We start from the raw sequence: 21,502 nt of genomic DNA, 5'->3' as shown, positions 1-21,502 counted from the left end.
TTCCTCTTGTTCTGTATGAAACTTTTGGTTGGCCGTTTTGTTTTGGCTTTGGTGAACAGTTGTTTTATTGGGTTGTTTGCCCGTTTTATCATAATTAATACTTTTTTATTCGTCTGGTTGTGTTGTCGTTCATATTCACCGTTATTGGTTTGTAGTTGCCGTTCGTGGAGCCCAGTCGTGGCTTTGTAGTGTAGTCGTTTGCTATTGTGGTGATTGATGGATTACCGGGGTGATCAGTCCCGGGGCCGCGCATCGTTGTCGAGTTGTGAGGAATTCGCTTGTGTAGTGGGTTGTCCAGAAAAAGCGAACAAAACAAAAGAAACAAAATTTGCACAAGTATATCTTATTCGGTAATTGCATAAAAGGCCCGTAGACCATAACGAAAAGTACAATTCCGTGAATTAAATACTTAGCTCGATTGGTCGGCATGTCGCCTCATGTGCTAGGAGTAGAATCTTCTCAAGTTGTTCGCGTTCCACGTTCTTGGGACTTCTTTGCCATCGAGCCTTTCTAACTTGAAAGCGCCTTTACCCATCACTTCTTTGATTCTATAGGGACCTTCCCAGTTTGCCACCAGCTTGCCTACTCCCAGGGTCGGTAAGCCGATGTCGTTACGCCTTAGGACGAGATCGTTCGGTTCAAACTCTCTTTTGAGCACTTTGGTGTTGTAGCGTAGGGCCATTCTTTGCTTCAGCGCTGTTTCCGTCAAGTGGGCCATTTCTCTGGCTTCATCTATCAGGTCCTTCTCCACGGTTTCCCCCACTCCTTTCAAAAGTAGTCGCGGGCTCGGTTCCCCGATTTCCACGGGTATTACCGCATCTAACCCATATGTCAGTCAGAAAGGGGTCTCCTTGGTGGAGGACTGTTCGGTTGTTCGGTAAGACCAGAGGACCGAGGCAAACTCGTCGGCCCAAGCACCTTTTTTATTATCTAGTCGCTTCTTAAGCCCTAACAGGATAATCTTGTTCGCGGACTCCACCTGTCCGTTTGTTTGGAGGTGCTCTACCGAGGAGAACTTCTGTCTTATACCCAGGCCGGTGAGGAACTCTGTGAACTTCTTGTCGGTAAACTGTGTGCCGTTGTCTGAGATAACGATCTCCGGGATCCCGAACCGTGTTATCACCTGCCTCCACATGAATTTCCTGCAATTGGATGAGGATATGCTGGCCAGCGGCTCGGCCTCTATCCATTTGGTGTAGTAGTCAATGGCGACTATAAGGTACTTGACTTGTCCAGGACCAATTGGAAAGGGCCCCAAGAGATCGACTCCCCATTGTGAGAATGGTCGGGAAGACGTTAACAGGCTTAGCTCGGAGGCCGGTGCCCTGTGGAAACTGGCATTTTCTTGACACTTGGCCCATTTTCTGACGAATTCTTTAGAATCTGCCATCATTGATGGCCAATAGTACCCAGCTCGGATTAACTTTCTTGCTAAGGCTTTGCCCCCTATGTGATGTCCGCAGTAATCTTCATGGACTTTCCTGAGGACGTAGTTCGTCTGGTCGGGGTGTAGGCATTTCAGTAGGGGCTGGTTGAGTCCTTTCTTAAATAGCTGTCCCTGGATGATCACGTACTTGGCCGCTTCCCTTCTCAGTTTCGTGGCATCCTTTTCGTCGTCGGGAAGTTTGCCGTTTTCTAAGAAGCTGGTGTTGGGGTCCATCCATGAGGGGCCTAGCCTTGATAGGTGCAGAGTGACCGCCGGCTCCCTCATCATACCTTGGATGAGAGATCGGTTACCTTCTCCCAGTTTGGTGCTGGCCAGTTTTGATAGGAGATCTGCCCGTGTGTTCCTTTCTCTGGGCACGTGGCGGATCATGACCTCTTCAAACTTTTGGCTCAAATCCCTGACCTTTTCCAAGTACTTTTGTAATAATGAGTCTCTGGCTTGATAGCTCCCGTTTACTTGGGAGGTGACGACTTATGAATCGCTGCATATTTTCAATCTCTTTGCTCTGACTTCCGTTGCTAGGGCTAAGCCCCCTATGAGGGCTTCGTATTCTGCTTGGTTGTTCGAGACGGGAAATTCAAACCTGATCGACTGCTCGTATACGACCCCAGCTGGGCTTTCTAGAATGATCCCGGCGCCCCCAGACGTCTGGTTAGAGGCTCCGTCCACGTGGAGCTTCCACCGTGTGCTCGTTTCTTCGGTTGGATCTCCTGTTACTTCTACTAGAAAATCTGCCATTGCTTGCGCCTTGATTGCTTGTCGGGGTTCGTATCGTATGTCGTATTGGAAAAGTTCAATGGACCAAGTCATCATCCTTCCCGCCAAATCGGGTTTTTGAAGTACTTGTCGGATTCCCTGGTCCGTTCTTACGACAACCTGGTGACCTTGGAAGTATTGTTTTAACCTCCGTGAAGAGGTCAAGAGTGCCAGAGCTAGCTTTTCCAGTTTGCTGTACCTTAGTTATGCCCCTTGTAGGGCTCTGCTCACAAAATAGACTGGTTGTTGAGCCCTCCCTTCTTCTCGCACTAGAACCGCAGCCAGGGCTTCTCCTGTTATGGCGAGGTATAGATATAATGGCTCCCCGGCCTTTGGCTTTCCGAGCACAAGGGGTGCCGCCAGGATTTCCTTGAAGTGTCTAAAGGCTTCCTCGCATGCGGGCGTCCATTCGAATGCTATCCCTTTTTTCATGAGGTTAAAGAAGGGCAGGGCTTTTGTTGCCGAAGCTCCGAGAAAACGGGATAACGAGGTCAGTCGCCCTGCCAATCTCTGGACGTCCTTGATACAACCCGGGCTCTTCATCTGGAGTATCGCTTGGCATTTCTCCGGGTTGGCTTCTACCTCTCTTTGGGTTATCATAAATCCTAGTAACTTTCCAGCTTCCATGGCGAAGGCACATTTGAGGGGGTTGAGCCTCATGCCGTGTTGTCGGAGAGACGCGAATACATTTGCCAGGTCATTCAGGAGGTCGTCGGGTCGCGTTGTTTTCGCGAAGATGTCGTCTACATAGACTTCCACTGTCTTGCCTATGAGGTCGTGGAATATCTTGTTCATCAGCCTTTGGTATGTTGCCCCTGCATTTTTTAGGCCGAATGGCATCACCTTATAACAGAAGGTTCCCCCCGGCGTTATAAACACTGTTTTGTCCTCGTCGGGACGGTGCATCGGTATCTGATTGTAGCCGGAGTAGGTGTCCATGAAGCTCAGATAACGGTAGCCCGTCGTAGTGTCGACGAGTGCGTCTATGTTGGGGAGGGGAAACAATCTTTAGGGCATGCCTTGTTAAGGTCGGAGTAGTCTATGCACATTCTCCATTTGCCACTGTGCTTCTTTACTAGAACTACATTCAAGAGCCATGTCGAGTAGTCTAGTTCTCGTATGAAACCTGCTTCTAGGAGGCTGGCCGTCTGCCTGGCCACCTCCTCTGCCCTCTCCCGCGACATCTTTCTCCTCTGTTGGGCTACTGGGCGTGCTTCCGACTTGACGGCCAGGTGGTGTGACATAATTTCGGGGTCTATGCCCGGCATGTCGGCCGGTGTTCATGCAAACAAATCCCCATTGGCCCTGATCATTTCGACCAAGGGCTCCTTCAATTCATGTGGGAGATTCCTGTTGACGAACGTACATTTTTCCTCCGTGTCGCTGACCATGAATTTTTCCAAGTCCCCTTCTGGTTCCGGTCTGGGTTTGTCGTCTGTTCTGGCGTCCAGGTCAGCTAGGAACACCCCAGACGCCTCTTTGGATTTCTTCCTTAGGGAGAGGCTGGCGTTGTCGCAAGCGACTGCCGTCTCAAGGTCTCCCCTTATGGACCCTATAGATCTGTCATCGGTAACAAACTTCATGACTAGCAGCTTTGTGTTGATTATCGCTTCAACATCGTTAATCGTCTTCCTTCCCAAGATGATGTTGTAGGCGGTGGAATCTCGGAGGACCACGAACTCAGCCATCGCCAATCTTCGGCCTTGAGCCTGTCCCACTGAGACCGGCAGGGATATTACTCCATCAGGTTTGATGAAGTGGTCGCCCAACCCAATGACCCCGTGCTGGTGAGTCGACAGGTCAGCGTCCCTTAGCCCTAGTGCGTCAAACACGTTGCGGAACATGATGTTCGAGTCTGCCCCCGTGTCGACAAGGATTCGTTTGATGAGACCGGTTCCCACTCTGGCCGTGATGACCATGGGTGGGTTTTCAGGGGCCTCGTCGAACCACTGGTCTTCTGGGCCGAAAGAGATGGAAGGGGGCTTCTTAGAGCTTCGCACCAGCGAGGAGGAGACCGCCAAGACCTTAGCATCTTTCTTGTGCGCTGATCGCGACCTTGGTACGACATTTTTGGCTGTCACTACGTTTATCACGGTGAGGCCGTGATCTCTGTCTTCTGGCTCTTGTCGCCGATTTGCCGACCGGGTTTTGCCTTCTTCGTCTTGGTCGCGATGACGCCTCCTCGGCTCCCTTATAAGATGGGAGAATTCTATTAGTTTACCTTCCCTTATCGCTTGTTCTAGTGCATCTTTCAGGTCAAAACAGTCCTATGTTTGGTGACCATAGCCCTTGTTATAGTCACAATAGAAGTTCTTGTTTCCCCCCGTACGGTCCTTGAGTGGTCGGGGCTTCGGCAGGATTCCTTTCTCGGCAATTTGCTGATAAACTTCCATGATGGAAAGAGTGAGCGAAGTGTAGTTGGTGAATTTCCCGACCCGGAGGAATGGCATGGGTGCCTTGCTCGGCTCTCCTTCCCTGGCTTGTTCTTTTTGTCTTTCTCCATTACCTTGTTGCCTAGGTTGGTTGTAGCCGGAGTGGCGTTTATTGGAAGCCACGACTTGGCTGACTTCCTCGTCATTTATGTACTCCTTGGCTACCGTTTGGATCTCGTGCATCGTCCAAACTGGTTTCGTGGTAAGGTGCTTTCGAAAGTTCTCATTGAGGAGGCCGTTCGTCAGACAAAGGCTGGCCACCGAATCGGTTAGGCCGTCAATTTCCAAGCATTCGTCGTTGAATCGGTCCAGGTATTTTCTGGTCGGCTCTCCCTGTTTCTGGGTTATCCCCAGAAGGTTGATCGGGTGCTTTGCCTTTGCTATTCGTGTTGTGAATTGGGCTAGGAAGGCACGGCTGATGTTCGAAAACCCATAGATGGACCCCTGCGGGAGGCCGTTAAACCATCTGATCGCGGGTCCTGCCAGGGTCACCGGGAAGACTCGGCACCTCACCTCGTCCCCTACTCCCTCCAGATTCATCCTTGCTTCGAAGGCTGTGAGGTGTTCCAGAGGGTCTTGGGTTCCATCGTACCTCATGTCCGTTGGTTTGTCGAAGTGCTTCGGCAACCGAACTTCGAGGATGGATCGATATAATGGGGTGGCGCCCATTATCACGGGTCGCCGTGTCCTCTCGGACCTCTCTTCCCCGTCTTCGCGATCTCGTCCAGTGTAGCGCGTTTCCTTGCCTCGGGAGTAGATGATTGTGTCATTTCGTCTTCTCGAGATGGGTGACTCTTCTCGAGTGCTCTCCGCTTCTGTTCGGGATGCGGAGGCGTGTCGTAGACGACTTCGGTGGGAGTCTCTCCCTCGGCTTTCAGGAGATGGGGAGTAGCTAGGATCGGTGGTTCGTCGGTCGTGCTCCTGGTCGGCCAGCTGCCGTTCCAGGTTCTGGACCCTGTGGCGTAGCTCCTGCATTATTCTGGCGCTGTCGTCGCCAGTTCCTCCGAAGGGTCGCGTCCTTGTGTGTGGTTCAGTGCGTTGTCGGGGGGACCTTCGCCGTCCTCTTGGCGAGGCGACGGAGGCTGCCCCCTCTGCTCCGGCTCCTCGGCCTTGGTCTCCGGTGCCCGGCACGACGTCCATTTAGGCGTTTCCCATAGACGACGCCAATGTTCGGTTGTGCGGTTATCGGATGGTTCGGGTGAAATATGTGGAACTGGGAACGCTTCGATCACGATCGTGCTTGGATCCGGTCTACCGGGCAGCCGAGCTCTCGTTGTGGAAGGAGGGGATGTCACCTGCAAAGACACTCCGACACTCTAGTCAGTTAGTGTGCAGGTGAGAAATGGGTTAGGTAGAATGTGTGACGTACCTTGGGAGAGGGGTAGGACCCTCCCCTTATATACTATGTCAGATGTGGGTCCCACGAAGACAGAACCCACCTTCTTCGAAGCTTCCCTATACAGCTGTGGTAGCCAGCTGTCCCGGACGCGTGTGCGAGTCGGATATGGGCGCATCGTCCGACCGTTCAGGTCGGATGGTAGGTGGGTCGGGTCGGCCCAAGTCCCCTTTTAGGCCAGGCCGTAATAGATGGTTTCTCAAATCCTTGGCCAATAATATTATTATGCCATAATAATATATATACATATATAGCTAGTTTATAATAATTCAAAACAGTATAATAATAGCACATTTATAGTTCAATTTGCTGGACTCAAGTTATATTTTTTTAAAATAATTTCCCTACTATTTTATTTGATGAACTTAATAGATTCGAGCTGAGTCAATCCATATTAATAAAGGACAGGTACAGCAAAGTACTACTAGTATTTTTTCCCCCTTTAAATTCCATATCAACAAAGGACGGGTACGGTAAGACCCAGAATTTAAAAAAAAAAGGTTATTATGAATTAATTTTAAATTATTTATTTATTTATAATTTTAATTTCATAAATTATTTTATTGAAGATAATAAGAAATAATTTTGATTATTTGGATTTAAAATAAATTAAAGTTTTTATTCAAACTCTATAATTATGAAGTTTGGAGTTGTTATATATGGACATTAATGTGAGAAATGTGATCTTAGTGATTATATAAGTCTTACGTATTGTTTGGTTGTCTTTGACGGATATAAATGCTTGTTTGAGTGAATTGTTGTTGGTTTTGTGAAATGGACTATTTTTGAAGTGTTCCTTTAAAGTTATTTCTTCTAAAGTTTTGAAATCGAGTTTAATCCGTTGGAGATTGATTTGAGTTTTAGTTGGTTTTTTGGAAATATGAAAATGGTATGCATTTTTGGATTCAGCTTGATTTTGAACTGATTTGGTTTTGAACCCGTTAAAGAGGGTTGTGGAATGGTTTGGTTGGGACCTGAAAAGGGTGGCAGAGTCCAAATTTTATGGGAGGTGCCGTAGAAATTTCTATAAAATTTGAGACTTTATTTGAAATGTTATTTGAAAAATTATGAATTTAAGGTCTTTACCATTTTACTTGGAGAATTGTGAATTTAAGAATTTTATTATCTTTACCTAAATTATTTATGAAAGTGATGAACTTGTGTTTTGGAAAGAATTATTGAAAAGAGAATTATGACTTAGCCTTGTTTCCTAAGAAAAATATTATGTTTTTTGGTGTAAGTCATTCGGAAGAGATTTATGCTTTAAGACTGTTTTAAAGGTGAAAAGATTAATGTTTTGAATTTGACTTAAAGATTTTTATTTGGAGGAATTTTTATGAATTTGAAAGAAGTTTGATTTTGATTGACAAATCTCATTTTTTGACATTTTAAAAAAGTTTTAAAGTATTCTTTGAATTCTGGTTTAGCAAAACTAATATGATTTTCGAGCCGTTCGAAATGCTTCAGATTTTTATCAAGGGGTTGAAATTAGTTTTGGTTCAAGTGGAAGAAATGGTTTTGAAAATGTGGTTGGAGTAATTGATTACACGACTCGGCTTGGCCTAGAATCTATTTTTATTACTCAAATCAAGAACTTGAGGTTTTACAGATTTTAAACTTATTTGAGAAAATGAGTTATGTTATTCTCCCCTAAAGTCTTGAGACTCTGAGAAATTTTATTACCAAACCCTATTTTAGGATGGATGATTTTGAATCCTTCAGAAGAGATTTTTAATTTGGCATAGTTTTGAAAGTTTTGGAAGTTTTGGAAAGATGATGTCAATGGTGGCTTTGTTTTGAAAAGGGAACTTACTTTGAGAAAAAATGGCCTATGAGCTTGAAACTATTTGTGAAATGAGAATTCGAAATTGAGACAAAGATGAATTTGATTGTTGTTTTCAAAGAAAAGTGATTTGAGAAAAAAGTATTATATGGCATGAATGATGGTTTAACTTGAGATGGATTGTGAAGGAAGTGTTGTGTATGTTATGAGCCAAATGGCTGTATTTGATAATGAATCATGGCTGGTTATGGATTATGTTATGAGCTGGATGACAGTGATGAATATTGAATTATGGCTAGGTATGTACATGTACATGATTATTGATTGACAAATGTGATTTTATGCACTTGCAAATATCTGAGATATGAGTTTCCCTAGGTGAAAGCATTGGTTAGCCACCACGTGCTCCAGGTTGAGACTCAATACTCTGTTGACCCTATGTCGTAAGTGTGGCCGGACATTGTGAAAGTTCTGGATGAGCTCGCCCCCCTCCTTAGATAAACACCAGTGTGGGTGTTATATATATGATTGAAAATTACTCGAGGTGGGGATGCACGACAAAGGGACAGTCCAATGGTTAGCTACTAGGACTTGTCGGGTTAGCTTTATAACCAACAGATGAGACTCATCAGCCACTAGGACAAGCATGCATCATATGCATCTATGTAACATTGTTTGGGAGTGTATATTGTAATTGGTTTGCCTATGTGAATAATTATGTTTAATTCCTAACAGCTCTACTTGAAGTGACTGCTTAATTGTGCTTGGACCTTACTTGTGTTTGTGATTGAAAATTGGGTGGATTGGTTGTGGATTGAGTTGTTTGGGCCTAGGGCCGTGATTGATTATGAGATGGGCCGAAGGCCGTGTTTGGTTTGTGTTTTTGGTTTAGAAAAGTATGAAAAATTAAACTGGTTCAGTATGGACTTAATGAACCTATGCTTGGAAGAGCTTGGTCATTCATACTGTCTAGGAAAAAAAACTTTTAAAAAGACTTTTGGATTTTTGAAGAATTAACAGTTTCTCTTTTAAAAAGGATTTCGGAATTTCGATATTAAGTCTTTGGTTTTGAGAAGATGCATAAGGTGGTTATTAATCACTATAACGGTTTTATTTTCACGTATCCTAGTAATTCTCTAACCCAATAGTGAGAACTAGCGATAATGATGTTCTCACTCCCCTACAGGTCTTTTCAATTTCAGGTTATAAACAACGAAGTTCGGAAGAGCTTATTTTTTCTCTGTTTAGACGATATTTTGCATTGTTTTAGTATTTATATTTTCCTCACCTTTAATTTTGCAAGTTCTATAAGAGGGATAGAATTTTGATATAAAATGCTTATATATATATACACACACGTATTTTTTGTGAGTATTACAATTTATATTGTAAGTATGGATGTATATTTTGAAAATTTTGATTTAAATTTTAAATATGCTTATATTTTAGTATTAAATATTTTTAAGAGTCGTCATAATACTCGAATAATCAGAATAACGCAGTCAGAAACGTGATATTTTGATAAATAAAATGTTACAGGTACAACAAATAAATACTATCAGTATTTTTTCCCTTTAAATTATCTATAGAGCTTGAAAATATAGATATCAAACTACCAATTTCATCAACCAATTAGCATTATAGCATTATATAGCTTTAAATTATCTCTGTATATTGTTTGAAGGAACCATGCATGTTTCGAATGATTTGTGGAACTAATAAGTTTAGGAGGCATCAATTTTATTGAATTTTGACCATGTAATCAGTAGAAAAAGGTGAGTTATTGGATGAAATCTCACACCAATTTCACACCATTAAATTATTATTAATGATTATTTGATAGTTACTAATCACAAAAATTACTAGCCCGTAACATTATTCATCAATATATTTATCTTAACTCAAGATATAAGTGATTTGAGGAAAAAATAAAAAAACCGATACACCCAATGCAAATTATTATTATGCGTTTTATGTGCCTTCATCAGAAGATTGTCGTCGTTGCATAGATAATAGACACGTAGATGCCTTATTGTTCCACTTTAGTTTCTATCATCACATATAAATGAAGAATTGGAGATGGACCACAGGTAGGTGATCTTGTCTCTATTTCATTTAGTTCAGTCCTATTCCTAATAATCATAACCATGGTGAATAGTAGTGCGATAATGTTAGGAATATAATAATTAAAAATTATTTTATTTAATTTAAGATTTATAATTTTATATACATAATATTTATAATTATATTTTTATAATATGATTTAATTAATTTATTATTAATTAATAAATATAAAAAAGATAATTTTAGATAGTTTTATATTGATTTTTATTGTTTTTAAATATTTTTTATAATAATATATTTTATTATAAGTCTTTTTGGTATTTTTTGTAATAATATATAGATGAAGGTCTCTAGATAAAAAAATCAAATGATTACAAAATTTACCATCTTCTTAGTCAATAAAAATTTTTGTCTTTTATAATTTTTTTGTAAAAATAATTTAATTTTATAAATTTCTTGTACCATAATCTATAATATTAGAATAAAACCTACATAATTTTAAAAGCTTTATATTTGCGTAATATTATTACGGATAAAAATACCTAGTTTTATTTTAATTTGTGTAATTTAAATTATATCTAATCCAAATTTTGCATCCACATTTTAAGTTTTAAAATTTTTAAATTTTTACTTTTTTAAAAATCAAATAAGTTAATCAAATTAAATTACAGTAGTTTGAATGAGATAAATTTAAAATAAATTCAAATCGATACAATGTAAATTTTGTAATTATTTAAATGAAATTGTATTAGATAGAAAATAAAACTAAACTGATACAATCTAAATCATAAGAAATTATATAAAAAATTTCTATAGATGAAAAATGTATGTAAATATTATTTTTTTTTAGTTGTTTCAATCTTGCCATTGCAAATAAGATATGTGTAAACATTATTTTTTTTGAAATTCTGTTTGTAAATGAGATATTTGTATACCTATCTCATTTTTATTGATAACGAAATATGTAATAAAGTATAAAAATATAAAATACAAAAATATAAGTGTAAATATATAATTTTATTTATTTATTTTTTAACAATCCTAAAATAATAAAATATCAAAGAATAATAATTAATATAATATTCATATATTTCGAAATAATTTCGCAAATTTTGATAGACTTAGGAGAATTTTTATTTTGTTTTAAAGAAAATGGATATCTAAAATTTTCAATATATATAAATATACCTACCTCTTGCTCCTTAATTTTTAGGGCATCTTTCGGCTTTGCCCCTAACTTTAAGGGAGTGAAACTCACCTATAAAACTCAATTTACTTTTGTGAGGTAGCTTGTGTTTTCAGAAATCTATCTATATAATTTAAATTGGGTTCTGTGTATAGAGCCTTCAATTTCTCAAATAGTTTTTATATGAAGTTATGGACTTTTACTTCCGTCCTTCCTTTTAAATCGCTTGACCTAGAGCCTAGCATGATATACCCAAAATAATTTGCTAAGGCTTAGTTTAGTAAAGCTTTTACTTTTTAAAAATAGTTTATAAAAGTTAATAAGTATAATTATTCGTGCCATGTACGTGATAAAATTGAAATTATAATTTTAAATTATTTTTTTAAATTAATTTAAATTATAATAATTTGATTAATAAAAAAATAACATGTTATGCATTGTTTATTTTTTTTAATCTAATATTAATTAGATTAACTCTAAAATAGTTATTAATCAGTTTTAATAATCTATTTTCTTCAATAAATCAGGCATATATACTAACTGTGATCATAAATAATATAGTAATAGTTAAATCCACCAACAAATATATTGGCTATTATCACACTATAAAACAAATTAAATATAAAGGCTATTAGCAGTTATAAATCTATAAAATCACATTGTCTTTGATTCGTACAAGAGTTTACTTATCAAATAAACTTAAAATATGAACAAAAAATATTTATAAAATGGACCTAGTATCACTTGAAAGAATCATGAAAAATAATCAACTTACCTTATCATCCATGAGAACTATTTCTATGTAAGTCATTTTGTTCTTATCAAATTTGGATAGGACTTTCTATAACCTTTTTCATTACATAATCTACCATATGTAATGTAACACTGTTGATAGAATCATAGTTAGTAGCCCATAGGTATGAAAAATAATAAACAATGGAAATATTTACTACAATTAGGTGAAATTTATACCATTAGATTTTATTAACTTTTATGATTAATTCAATAGACATGGTTACTCAATATATATGTTATCTACATTAATTATATTCCAATATTTTTAGGAAAGAGCTAAAAGATAAGATATATAAATATATATAATATTATTGCTCTATAGAAAGCATCATAAATTGCTATATTTTTTATTATATTATACAACTTAAAATTATAGTATCATGTTATTATTAATTCTAGATACTTGTTATAATTATATCAAATTTAATTATGACTCTAAATAAATAAAATAGATAACATTCAATATTATTTTTTTTACATTCAATATTTACCGTAAATATAAAAAGTAAAATAATTAATAAAAAATATGAGTAGAAAATAAAACATATTAATTAAAATTTAATTTGTTATCTAATTAATCTTGTGTCCCTACGATATAAAATACACTATATGTAGCCTTTAGTTGTATAAAAATAATTATAAAAATTAATTATTGATATTGATATTAATCACAAGTGATTATTGCTATCCTAATTTTTTTAAAATATATTTTACCTTTTTAAAATATAATGTATGTACCGTGTAGACCTTTTATTATTATTATTATTATTATTATTATTATTATTATTATTATTATTATTATTATTATTATTATTATTATTCACTAATTGAAATCAAATTAAATGGGTCATTATTAATGTGTGTATCAACTATCTCCTAATAAAATTATTGCACTTGAATGAGAATTAGAACTATATCAATTGATATAATTAGAATGATTAAAAATATCGATGATTGATAAGTCGTTTAATAACGCATTGAAACTTAATTTGATATAATTATAATGAAGATATTTTCTTAAATTAATATAATCATGCATTATTCATGAGCTATTTGTAATATAATTAGAATAAATTTATTTGAGAAAAAAAAGAATTCATATGTAATTTCTTGAAATTATAATAATTTTTTATTTATGTATATGTATATATTAATTTTGTTAAATAATTCTATCTCTCTCTATATATATATATAAAATTCTATACATATACATAAATAAAAAATATGGGAATTATATTTTGTTAAACTCTATGTTACCGATTATTAAAAGCATTTAAATCACGTATATTAATTATTTTTTGTTATAATTATTTCGTTTTATATATATGATTATTTTTTATTCTACAATCGTGAAATAATTTTTTATTTTTTATATCCATATATATATTCCTCAATCTCGACCCCATTCATACGCATATTAATAGTTTTTTAAATAATAATATTTTAATTTTTCGTTTTTCCTTTTTTCACGTATCTCTCTTTTTTTTAAATAGTGATGTTTTTATTTTTTTTTAAATACATTTTTTTTAATAATTACATTACTAATCTGAAATATAAAATGAGAAAAAAAGGTGATACATATATCCAAGAAAGAAAATAAACTTAAAAATCAGAAAAAAAATTATTTCAAAAAATGTAAAAATAATATATTCAAAAAGAATAGTTGTAATATATAAATTGAGTCAACAATTTAAATTTCTCCAAAACTAATTTAATTAAATACCAATATTAAAAATAAATTATTTAAATAATATTTAATCTATTCAAGTCCTTAGACACGTATAGATTAGAGTCATTCTCGTGATGACAACCAACTGAATCAACATCGTAAGTTCGAACATTTAGAACTCATGCGAATTCAGACCATTCCCTTGTTCTTTGAAAACCTTCTGTATCCTTGATAGAGTTGAATCGCAATTCCTTTTATGGAAAAAAAGTTACGGAGGTGGCTTTAATTTGAGGTGTTGGAGACCAAAATCCGGAAGTCACTATATTTGAGTGTGACATCCATTAAACCCTAAAGGCCAAATAAAATAGTAACTTTGGTTTTATTCTCATTTAATTCTAAATCAAAAGTAATAATGACTTACTTAATTAAGCATTTATGATAATAAATGAGAAGACCATTATATAATTAAGTCATTTAATGTAAAATAGTTTAATTTGCGATTATAATTAATATATGTATTATCCATAAATAGATTCAGAAATAATAATTTCGTAACAAAATAATCATTCAATTTTGAATTACAATTAATTGATTGATAGAAATTATAATAAATTGTATGATATTTAAATAATTAACCAAATCAATTAGTTGATATAATTAATTTATTATAATAAAATGAATTTAATGAGTTAAAAGAAATAAAAAAATAACACCATCAGAAACATGCCACGACAACTTTATCATTAAGTGCAGAAATTTAATTTTTATATAATAGAATAGATATTTATAGATTATTATATTAAACACAGACTAAAAAAATACACTAAACAAAATAAAAGCATCAATAGTAAAATATAACCTAAAAAATTACTTAAATCCAAAAAGAACCTATGATGAATTATAATAAATCTATATATGAGAAGTAAAAGTAAAATAAACAATTAAAAATAAAGTAAAAAGAGCAATTAAAAAAAGTAAAAGAAGATAGAAAAGATAATGTGTGAAGTAGATAAAAAATGTATTGCAATAGAAGATTAATATAATTAATTAATAAGAAGGATATTATAAGATTCAAGTTGATTTGTGGCACTTTTTTTCTGATTTAAAAAGTTAGTGGGAGTTCCCCAAACTTCCAAAATTTGAGGTGCCACGAGCTTATTTGTGGCAGTTTTGCAAAACCCCCAGAACATAATTTAATGGCGGTTCTTTGTCTACTTTGTGGGGGGTTTTGAGTTGATTATTTTGGCAGTTTTTGGAAATTTTTGTGGCAGTTTAAAACCCCCACAAAAACTGAATTTTCAAAAAAAGAATTTGCTTCAAACTGAACGGTTGCAAACAATTTAAAATTAAAACTAAACCTATTTAACAGCTATAAACTACTATTATTGATTGAAAAAATTACATCAATCAAACTAAAAATTATTTAACTTAAAAAAAGTAGTAATTAGTATAGAATTAACAGAAATTTAAACAAATTTCATAAATCAAATTGGTATGAAATAAACAACTTAAATCAATCAAATTTACATATTTTTATATGATCTAACAATATATAAAATGATATCAGATAATAACCCACCACAGCAATAAGAAATGCGACTTTAAGATTGCACAGGCTTCACAGCAAGCTTTATTTGTCAGGAAAGGGAACCATCTGCTCATGTAAGAAATAAATAATACCAATCAGCAGAAAATAAGCATTAACTTCAAGTAAAACCTATACAAAATACAAATATGATAAAAAAAAAGCATGCTTCTGTAAAAAGATAGAATCCTCATTCTTCTGAGAGACCATTCACATGAGTTGTTCTACGCCATCCTAAGGATCCCTTCTCCTATAATAACTCTTCAGCATAAAAAAGTAAAACAAATTATTGTGACTTGTTTCAAACAAATTGATTTTATAAGGAAATCTGCTAGATAGCTTTAATTGCTAGAATTACATGTCATGACTAGTATTTTTTTAAAAAACTTACTTTCTTTCATCAATATAAAGATAATAGAAAGAAGCACATTCTAATTCTTTGACCTTACCTGCAAAGTATTGTTGGCAAGATCCAGCATCCAGAACCCAAGAATAAATACAAGAGCACCTCTTGTTCGAGTGTCCTTAAATGTGCTAGAATTTCAAAAATATAAAATTCATTAGTATTTAAGTAGGTTTATAAACGTGAAATTTTAAAGGCAGAAGTGTGGTAAAACTAAAAAGTAAACAAGAATGAATAGATGGTAAGGAAAACCTGCAATGCTCACTTGTATCCCCGAATAAATAACCAATATCTGCAGAAAATTCATATTTTTTGTACCCCTAATAATAGGAATTTGTAGCAAGTACTAGAAAAGTAGAACCAACCATTTTCTTAAACCACCTTCTGAAAGTACACGGTAGAGCTAACAGCATATTAGAAATAATTTAGATAGTATTTACTACATTGTGTTGATTAAAACCTAATAAGAAAAATTATTCTTCACAACTATTGCTAGTAAAGAAGATACCACTTTAAAGAAAATTGAATAATACAGGTTATGACATCAATCATAGCAAAAGGTAGACTTAAAAAAAGTACCAGAAAATGAGAGTGAAAATGTGATACCGGGGTGGAAATGATTGAACAAATCATCATTCTCTTCTTCCAGCTTCTGCCATACTAAATACAGGGTAGAGAAATCAAACAAATTACATCAATAATTTAGGTAACAAATAACCATTCTGTTCAAATAAAAATTGAATAACTCATACAATCAACTATTTATATTACTAAAAGGATGAAAACCATAAATTACATGATAGAGAATTTCAAGATGGATACCTAGAGTTGTAAATCCAGGATCTATCCTTGTTCTGGTAAAATATGTTTTCACAACTTCACCTTTGTTCATATATAATTGGAGGCACCTTTCTATCAAATTCTACATCTGTAAACAAATTTTGTTTTAAGATTTTATATATATTTTTTTAAATTAGCTTCCTGACAAGCTAGTAGGATTTGCTTACAAGCTCAATGTCTTGGCGTGAAACTTTCTTGCCATCAGTAACAAAAATCATAATTAGACTCCGATCATCCACAGATGCAACCTACCAACGAAAGCCACATTAGACTCAAGCTTTAGAGCTGAGAGAAAAAAAGAACTTAATCTAATTACACAAGGAAAAAAAAAAGCAACGAAAAATTCACCTGGACAAGCTATGGCAAAAACAACTGTTCCAACGTACACGAGGCTAAGCTTCTCATGTAACGGCGCGCTGCCACAGCACGTGAGGTAGCAATCCCTAAGAGGAGGGAGGATTGCAGGCGAGTCCTCGACGTACCTCTCCATGACTTCGTCGGCGTTTTTGACTGCGGTGAGATTCATGCGCTGCGATTGAAAACGCGGAAATTAAGTGTTAATGTAGTTGAAAAGTTGAAAGAATTGGAAAGTAGCAACGACGATGAATGGTAACAACGACGATGAATGATAGCAGCGACAAGCTTACTCTCCCTCTGATCTCAAACACTACGGCAAGCTTGACGGTGACAATGGCGAAGAGATGTAACAAGTAGATCTAGAATTTCATTAGATCTCACTCTTCTTCCTTTTTTAATTTTTTGGACAAGTTTTGTTTGGACTGAAATTGGTTTGGGTTTGATTTGAGTAGATTAGGGACTCATTATTTGTTTGGACAAATGGGCTCAGAAATTTAAACTAGTATTAATCAATGGAGTTTTATATTTTGCCATAAATAAAATATGTTATGGAGGTTTTCTAAAACCTCCACACACAAAATCCCATAAACAAGTAAAAATCTTGTAGTCGATGTCAAAATAAGATCTTATTGAAAAAATTTCAAAAAAATATTTTAAAGAAGAACCTATTAATCAACTTTTATAAAAATATTACAAAAAATTAAATTATCTTTAAATAAAAATAATAATACCCTTAAAAATTATTAATCAAAATAAATAAAAAAGAATTAATATAAAATAAAATTATAGAAAAATATTAGTAAAATTAAGATAAGAAAACAAAAAAAATTACAAATATTTTACCTGAAATATAAAATAGAGAGAGAAAAGGAATATATAAAACAATAAGATAATAAATTGAATTAATTGAGTTCATTTATATCATTGCTTTATATATTATTTATTAAATAATTTAATATTTATCTCGATTAAATTAAATAATAAATTAGTTATAATTAATTTGGTTTAATGAATCAAACAAAATTTAAAATAATTTGATATTTACTCTAATTAAATTAAATATTTAAAGTTATAATTAATGTAATTTAATGAATCAAATAAAATATTAAATGATAAAATATTTATCCTAATAAAATTAAATTACATAATTGATTAGTTATAATTAATACAATTGAATGAATTAAACACATTAAATTAAAAAATAATTTAGTTAATTTGTGTCTTAAGGACACATTTTAAAAATATTTATTTTTCAAAAACTTTTATAAAATATTTTTTATAATATTTTTAACCTATGATCTAAAGGCACAGTTATAATAACCCATTAAAAAGTACTTAATTAGTTAATACAAATAATTAGTATAATTGATTTAGTTCAATAAATTAAAAGAAATAAATGTGAAAGGAAGAAATAAAGAGAAAGTGAAATTATAAAAACGTATAGCCATTAAAAAACAATAAAAAAAAGTCTCTTTTAGTTATTTATTTATTAATTATTAATTTATTATAATTAATTTCACAACATTTATTATACGTTATTCATCTTATAAATTAATACAATCAATTAATTGATATCAATTATCGATAATTAATTATAATTGATATAATTCATTTCGCTATATTATTTAAATAAATAATTAAAAATGCATGTCTCAATTTTTGTTAAAGTAGCCTAAAGTCATAATATAATTTATTTTTAAAGAAATAATCAAGTATTATTGTTAATTATGAAATAACCTAAAATCATAATGCATTTTATTGTTAAAGAAATAATCATCTATTAATATCTATAAATAGAAACTATCATCAAAATACTTTGATTATTAAAAATATGAGGGGTTAATTACTATTCATTATTAATAATATATCGATTATATAAAAAATAAAAATATAATTATCTGTATTTACACTATTAGAAGAATTATCATCATGAGTAAATTTTTGTCAAAAAATAAAAGAATAAAATTCCATACATAGTGAATTTAGAAAAAAAATATCGTTAAGTAATTATGATTTTTTTAATAAATAGAAAAAAATTAAATATCATAAACTATATTCTTTCAAAAGTAATCCTTTTAAGTTGTTATGTTTAGCATGGTTTATTTGTATATCATTTAAATTGACATTATTTTTAATTATAATAATCATTTATCCTTAATAATTATTATTAGAATTTAATAATTTTTCATTCCTTACAATAATTATCTATAAAAAAAACATATATATCCTGAAAAATTATTAAATAAATTTATTCTTTTTACCCTATTTTTACATTAAAATTTTTTTGTTCTGTCTTTTTGAATTGTTATTATGTTATTAAAATTGTTAAATAATATTAAAAAAATTTAAAAATAAAAATAGCGATGGCATCTTGAATAATTAATTCAATAGAATTAAATTTAAATGTATAATATTATTTGATCAACTATACAAATAATAGCATATTTATAAATATTAATAATGAAAATAGTCTCAATGTAATTGATCAATACAATAATTATATGAAAAAATAACTAATTACATAATTGCATAATTTTCAAGATCCTATATAGTTGAACAATGGACAAATAAAAAAATATCTATATAATAATGTCCTAATATTTTAGTATATTATAAATCATATTATAAATTTATATATCATATTATAATTTTATGTCAACTCCTTAAAAATATTATAATATAAACTATCTAAAAAGATACACCAATTAACGAATATCACATGGGCCATAACATAATTTTAAATTGTCACGATATTTCAAATAAAAAGAGTATCAATACAGAGAAAGCAATAAATGTAACTAAAATAAAGAGCAACAAAGAGACACACACACAAAAATAATAATAAAAAGAATCAATAAAAACATTAACATATAAACCACATACACGAACAATGTATATATTAATTGTGAATCATAAAAAAAAGGGATATATATATATATATATATATAAATTGAAGTACATATGACAAAATAGAATATTACAAATAAAATTATAGTAAGATTATTTAAAAACAACGTAAAGATGACATATATTTTTTGTTAATCAGAAACTAAACGAAAAAAATATGTGCCTAATAATAAGCAATTAAAATAAATAATAAATTTTAAAAAATATAAAGAAAAATAAAATATATAAATAAGATAAAAGAAACAAAAATTGTACCTTAAACACGAAAGAGGGGGAGGGAAGGAGGGAGAGAGAGAGAGAAAAGAGAGCGAATGAGTATAAAACATTTGATCTTGTAATAAATAGATGATATTAAGAAAAATAAACTAATTAAATTAATTCATATATTTCGTTATCATGTTTATTATTTATTAAATAATTTGATATTTATTCCAATCAAAATCAAATAATTAATTATAATTAATTAATTCATATAAATTATAATAAATGGTGAGATTTGAATGTTTAATTAAATTAATTAATGGATATAATTAATTAATTATAATTGATTTATTTTAATGAATTAAATGAAATAACTCAGGAGACATCAGTTTCATTATTAAGTGCAAAAACCCAATTTTTATATGATAGAATAGATATATAATAAAGATATTTTCTTAAATTATTATAATTATGCATTATTTATTAAATATTAATTATAATATTGTAATATAATTATAATAACGATATTTTTTTAAAATAAATTTATTTAAAAAATATAAATTAGTTATTAACAACCAGTGCCATTATCATATAATTATCATATTATATTATTATTATTATTATCAATAGAGTAAAGTATCATTTTTGTCCCCAACATTTGGGGTAAGTCCTATTTGTGTCCCTAACGTTTAAATCGTTCTATTTGTATCCCTAACGTTTATAAAAGTGATTCAATGTTATCCTACTATCAATTATACTAACAAATCAGATAATATTTTTCAATTATTCTTACTTGGATGTATTCATTCTCAATTAGGTCTCAGTTGAATGTGTTCGATTTTAATATTATACCCACTATTTGTATTTAGATTCAATTATGTGCTTAGAAAAGTGAATCATGTAAATGTTGTAGGAATTAGTTTCAACTTTTGATGAGCTATTTTTCGGAGTGGATCATCGATTCTATCCCAGACATTTGTATTCTAACTTCAAGAAGAGATTTTTAAAACTCAAATTAAAGCGTTCATGATGTGTAATTGACGGCAGGATAACATTGAATCACTTTTACAAACGTTAGGGATGGACGATTTAAATGTTAGGGACACAAATAGGATTGACCCCAAACGTTGGAGACAAAAACGATACTTTACTCTTATTAATATAATTAAAATTATTAAAAATATTTTCGATTGATAATTGATAAGTAGTTTAATAATGTATTAAATATTAATTTTATATAACTATAATAAAGATATTTTTTTAAATTAGTATAAATGCATAATTATAGTATTATTATAATAAAGATATTTTTATAAAATAAAAATAGACGGTGGGAAAATAGATTCATGAGGAATCGACACCTTATTTTCATTAGTTGGGAAAAAACCCAGTTTTAGTATATTATAAGTAGATTTTTAAAAAGATGGCTTTTTAAAAGTTATAGCATTTATGTTTGGTAAATCAAATCAAAAATAGCTTTTAATAAACACAAGTAATATCAATTGTGTTTGGTAAAATAGTTTTTAAAATTTAAAAATATTATAATAGACATAAATGTAAGTATTAAATTTAAAAATTAGTTACCATATGAAGTTATATTAGATTTTTAATTTTAAAAAGCATAAGCTAATTTTAAAAAGCTCTATTTTAAGTGCTTTCAAAAGTACTCCAATCTTTTAAA

The 21,502-nt window shown here is 32.1% G+C and overlaps 1 long non-coding RNA gene across 1 annotated transcript; it reads right to left on the bottom strand.

The window, feature by feature from the left end:
- Positions 1-15,582: 15,582 nt before the first annotated feature.
- LOC110270750 (uncharacterized) lies at positions 15,583-17,094 on the bottom strand. Its single transcript, XR_002360389.2, has 5 exons — positions 17,004-17,094; positions 16,705-16,885; positions 16,524-16,604; positions 16,339-16,444; positions 15,583-16,176 (listed from the first exon to the last, which is right to left on the bottom strand). It is a non-coding gene; the product is annotated as an uncharacterized LOC110270750 (long non-coding RNA).
- Between the last annotated feature and the right edge of the window lie 4,408 nt (positions 17,095-21,502).

Source organism: Arachis ipaensis, chromosome B4 (genome assembly GCF_059453495.1).
Source record: "Arachis ipaensis isolate K30076 ecotype BB chromosome B4, ASM5945349v1, whole genome shotgun sequence".
Lineage (NCBI taxonomy): Eukaryota > Viridiplantae > Streptophyta > Magnoliopsida > Fabales > Fabaceae > Arachis > Arachis ipaensis.
The sequence above is the reverse complement of the archived record's forward strand: the minus strand, read 5'-3'. Positions and strand labels throughout refer to the sequence as shown.